We start from the raw sequence: 6,000 nt of genomic DNA, 5'->3' as shown, positions 1-6,000 counted from the left end.
ATAAAGTGCAGAATATCTCGTTAACTATGTGCCATACATCAATCGATTCTCTGCAATCACGCTTCCCTAAACAACCTCCACTTTAGGCTAAAACGTAAATCCCCCTTTGAAATGCTGGATATAACAATTGACAAATAACGATCAAACTAACTTATGCAACATACACAACAAAGGGAACCAACAAAAGGCAAAGTTACTTGTTAAAATTACTAGGGATGCACCGATATGGAAATTTTGGCCGATAACGATAGCCCTTTTATATTTGGAGGCCGATAGCCGATATATAGGCTGATAAATATTTCTTTCTGAGAATAATTGCAAAAACAACAGGCAAACACATACAGTGAACAACTGATTTTATTTTAAAACTCTAAGTTCAAAAAAGTTTGAATAGATCTCTGGTCTATAGTTACTATTCATTTCTATGGCCAACTTTATTTGACATAAAATTCATTGCTTGACAAAAAAACAAAACATAAATAAAGCAACAAAGTCACTGAACACCATTAGTTGCATAATCAAAATATGAATCAAACAAAAACATTTGCAATATCTAAATAAAATGTTAATTCTGATACAGCAGGACTTCAGGGCTCACAAAATTTCAAAATCTCTGGTAGCCCTTTGGGCAGGTACTCTTCAGATTTTGGAAGCCCGAAAATTATTTTAACTTCAATACACAAATATCAACAAATATCAAGGACTGAATTCTGCAGAATTTTTAAATATCAATTTAAGGCGATGTTTGACCCTTGTAAAGAGCTGCACAAGTAAAAAAAAAACAGTATGAGTGTGGTTGGACGATTTACGGAAATATTAAGTCATAAAATGACAAAAAAAAAAAAAAAATCGTATACAATGGCATTTCAGCCTTTATACCATTAAAAGGGATTAATCAAGTTTCTAATGTATTATATTTATTTAAAACATAAATATAAATGTCTTAATTGTTTAGATTTTTAGAAAGCACATTTACTTCTTTCACATTACAGCTCTATATGTTTGCTGCATAAAAACATGGGTCGATATTTGACTAAAAACAGCTAAAAATTTGGACGTGCAAATTAATTCTTTGTCACACTTTAGGAGCGCTTACATTTTAGTATCGGCTGTACACAACGCAGCATTATTGCTGTTTTATCAGCATGAAATGAAAATGCCGACGACACGTTTCTGAGGACAGTCGGTTCCCTTCAGATACATTCATTTAAAGACATTAGTGCCGCGTTTTGACTTTAAAACGTGCAGCGTGCATATTTATTCAATGACATCATTGCCTCTTAAAAGTTTTATCCAGCCCTATAACAATTCTTGTCTTTCTGTCTCCAAATGTAAGGCTTCTTAAAATTATAATTAGCCCTCTTCTTTTACTATTTAACCCTTATGCGGTCTTCGGGGTATTATTTTTTTTTTTACCCCAAATGTCTTTTGCTAAAAATAAAAAAGTTATTTTTGTCCAAGAGTTATAAGACTTTGTAAAACTGTCAACACTTTCTGGATCTACAAATAAAAAATAAAAAAGTTGGAATGATAGCATGATTTTATGTTGGTGTAAAAAAAAAAAGTCACACTCATGGTCTTTGGGGTCTCTGCAACAAAATACAATTTTGTAACAAAATAATAGTTAATTTTTTTTTTTCTGTTTATAATGTTTTTAGGAGGATTTATGATATTTTTTAAATTTTATATAATTAATACATATTTTTATACACAATTTTTTGTATATATACTTTTTATTCAAAATTCACTTTATAAAAGACCCACGTCTAACTTTCATTCATGGGGATAACATGGATAATTTCACATGGTTTAGTTTAGGATTTTTGCACATCTTTTGGAAAATCCTGTTTTAAAGGGGAAAAAAATATATTTTACCACTAGATGGCTGCAGTGCTTTATGCTATTTGACCAACTGAAAGGTATCTTTTCACAAGTTTTTTTCAGTTGAGATCATATCTTCATATTATGAAATACACAGGACACACACAAATACATTTGTGAGACCATCAAAACTGCTCTATTATAATTTTTTCAAATAAAAAAAAACATTTGCTGTAGTTGCATTCTTATGTTCATATTGTGTACTGCTACTCAATATGTAATAGAACTTATTTGTTTCAGTGCAAAATAATGCTGAACTTTGACAAAAAATAAATTTCATAGTTAGAATTGTGACTTCATCATTTGTAGCTTTGAACTCAACTGAAACAATTTATGAAAAGATTTCTTTCTGGTGGGCAAATAGCAAATAGTGGAGCTCTGCAGCCATCTAGTGGTAAAAGTGATTATTATTTTTACTTTTAAAACTGTGATATGTCTCTTATTGTTCGGGGAGAGGGTTTTTTTCTTTTTCTCTCTCTCTATTATCTCACAGAGCCTGTGGTTGGATCGCGCTGTCGTCAATCATCAATCCTGAGTAACACCTGAAGGGCCAATCAGACGTCAATGGGCGCGTATAAAGACGTGGATGTGACGTGAGATCGGGAGGAGCGATTGCTTTTCATTTGTTTGCTCTCCCACGTTTGCTCTCCCACGTTGCTCTTGTTAAACTTTACTCTTGTTTTGATAATCCATTTGGACGCGTTTGCGCTGTGACTCGACTCTCAGTCCTACCTCGACACATGGTGATGGGACCAGCTCAGCATGTCACGTGACTTACATCTTACTACACGCAGGGTAAAGTTGTCTAGACACACTAGTTATCGAGCGGATGCCCATCTTTGTATTTATGTTTGTGAGTCAGAGTAGTCAGTGGCGTTTTACGCTGAAGATGTTATTTTCTTTCATTTCTTTTGTTTAGTTTAGTCTTGATTTGGGGCTAGTTAGAGGATTTATGTTTTATTATTTTCTTTCTTTTAGCACCGCTCTTGTCCCTCACTTTTGTTGTCTTTCACTTGTATATAATTTGTAAATAGATTATCGTTGGATTTCTTGAAGATATCTTGGGTTTATTGTTTATATGATTGATTGATATTATTCTTATTGAGAGCTATGTAAGTGTATAACAGAGAATCTCACTAAACGTAAAGTCTGAATCCGATTGTCTCTGTCTTATCTTTATTAGTTTCACACATCCACACTTCCAAAGCAGAGAAAAGTACTGAGCTTGATTGTTCTTTTTTTATCTATTTAAATTTTACCTCCCAAAACCCTAGATGCCAAAATTAGGGAGTCGTAACAACTGTATTTTCCAAAAGATGGGCAAAAATCTTCACCAAACCATGTGAAATGTGGGTCTTTTATAAAGTGAATTTTACATAAAAAAAAAAAAAAAGTTTTTGTATAAAACCCATTTAAAAATATATTTATCTATTATTTATATTATATATATTTAAAAAAAATATAACTAACCTACTAAAAACTGCTAAAAACTTTAATAAACACAAAAATATTTTTATTTAAACTATTATTTTGGTACAAAATTACTTTTTGTTTACCGCGGTAAAAAAGAACCCCGAAATTCTCGAGTGTGATTTTAAAAAGAGGACAGGTTAACATATGAACAACTTTTTATGGCCTTAATTTGATATATTTGATTTTTTTTTTTTTTGTCAACTACTGGCCTAAGCCAGTCTTTAAATCTTGTGTCCTCCAGCCAGAGGTTCGAAATTTGCATTTCCCCAAATTTAATTTGCGCACGCATGATATCCCTCAGGTCCTACCTCTCAACGCATAAATAAATAAATCCATGCAAATTTTAGAAGAAAGGCCTGCACTTAACACAAATTGACAATGTATCTAAAAAAATGGTGTCGAAAATTTTATCCCTCGTCAGATGACGTTTATTACTTTTTAATGCCCTTAATTTTGGCTCATTTCATTTACTACCTTTTACAACCCCGCAGACACCATGGCAAACAAAGTAACTAAATGGCTGTTATGGTCCATCAATCTGTTAATTGGAGGAGCGGAAGTCCTCAGAAATAGCGAACTTTTAACAATTAATTGCGCAGCTCTAATGTAAACACTGCAAAATGTTGCGAGGATATTGTTACGTTTCGCGAGATCTGGTGTCCCTAGATGGCATGCCATGACGTGCACAGAATGCGCTTTTGTGTTGTGTGTGTGTGTGTGTGTGTGTGTGTGTGTGTGTGTGTGTGTGTGTGTATATACATATATATATATATTGAGACTTTAAATTTTTTCGGTAGTTACCAGCCCTACTTGTGACACAGAATGAGTTCGCAAATGATTTTTAAATTTTCTTTGATAGAAAAAACTCTCTTTACACCAAAGACATTTGTAAGGTTTTTCTCCAGTGTGAGTTCTCATGTGGACTTGAAGGATTTGTTTTTTGGAATATCTCTTTTCACACAGTTCACACGGGAAAGGCTTCTCTCCAGTGTGAGTTCTCATGTGTTCTTTAAGACTTGCGTTTACGACAAAAGCCTTTCCACACTTCAAGCAAATGAAAGGCTTCTCTCCCGTGTGAGTTCTCATGTGGACTGGAACGCTTGATTTTTGAGCAAATCTCTTTCCACACAGTTTACAGGCGAAAGGCTTTACTTTGGTGTGAACTCTCACGTGAACCGTGAGGTGTCCTTGCTTCCTCCAATTCTTTCCACAGTAAAGGCACATGAAAGGCTTTGTTTTTCTGATGTGAGTTTTGACATGTTGCTTAAGCTGTTTCCAGTCTGGGAAAACCATTTTGCATCTTTCACTTTGACATACGATCTTTTTAGAGTGAACTCTCATGTGCTGATAAATGTGTTTTTTGCATCTGAAACTCTTTCCACACTGACCACATATGTAAGGCTCAAGACATCCTTGAGTGGCATTTCCTGAGGAAGTATTTTCAGTCTTTATGGACATCTCTTCTGCTGCATTCATTTCTTGACTCTCCTCTTTCAGTGCCGTCATGTCTAAAATGAAAAAGACAAACACAAATGAACTCCAGCTCAATAGTACAAACAACAGACATCAAAATAAGTTGAAAAATCAAAGCATTAGAATCTAGAAAATAAATTTTTGATAGATCCTATATTAACCCGAAGGCAGTGTTAATTTCATTAACGAATCATTTGTGTCTAAATTTTTTCAACGAAAATGAAACAAAAACTCGTTTTGAATAACAAAAACTATGATGGAAATCTATTGACATTTTCCTCAACAAATAAAAACGAGAACAACGTAAAATGTACAGTACCTCCCATAGATGTGGCATTAGAAACACCCTCGCATTAGCGTTAACTACCCTGGATAGCACACGTACATCACAGAGATGTCTATTTGACGTCTGCATTTACATCTTGAAGATGTATTTTTTAGATTGTTTGCTCATCTGCAATGCGCCTGTTGGACCTTTCTATCAGATGTCAAATAAACGTCTGTTAGATGTCTTTAAGATGTTTATGAATCAGAATGAATGTAAAACTGACAACTTACAGACATTGGCCAGACGTTTGCACACAGCAGATGCTTCCCAGATCAAGAGATCTTTTGTAACTTCATTGAAAGGTGATATAATAAAGTACCCAGATAGCACACGTACGTCTGCAAGTCTGTTAAAAGATCTCTTGATCTGGAAAGCATCTGCTATGTACAAACGTCTGGCAGATGTCTGTAAGATGTCAGTTTTATATTCATTCTGATTCATAAACATCTTAAATACATCTAATAGACGTCTATTTGACATCTGATAGGAAATGTCCAATAGACGTATTGCAAATGAGCAAACTTTGTCTTGCAGATGTAAATGCAGACGTCAAATAGACATCTCTGAGACATATGTGTGCTATCAGGGAAGGATTTCTGATGATGATGATGACCGTTATCACACGTCATCACACTCTTGTGAAAAGGGTCCCTTAACATAAGGCTTCAACATTCAGTTAAATTTGATTTATCCATCCTCTATATTAATGTTCCAATGTGAGTACAGCATAATAAAATAATTTTTAACTGAACATCAAATTGTTTAATTAAGGTTTATACATGTTATTACAATTGTTTATACAAGTCGAAAGTAGGATCTTCTTAGGTGCATTTTCAAAAATGTTA

The sequence above is a fragment of the Garra rufa genome, chromosome 1, assembly GCF_049309525.1.
Source record: "Garra rufa chromosome 1, GarRuf1.0, whole genome shotgun sequence".
NCBI classification, from domain to species: Eukaryota; Metazoa; Chordata; class Actinopteri; order Cypriniformes; family Cyprinidae; genus Garra; species Garra rufa.
Note: the sequence above shows the minus strand (reverse complement) of the source record.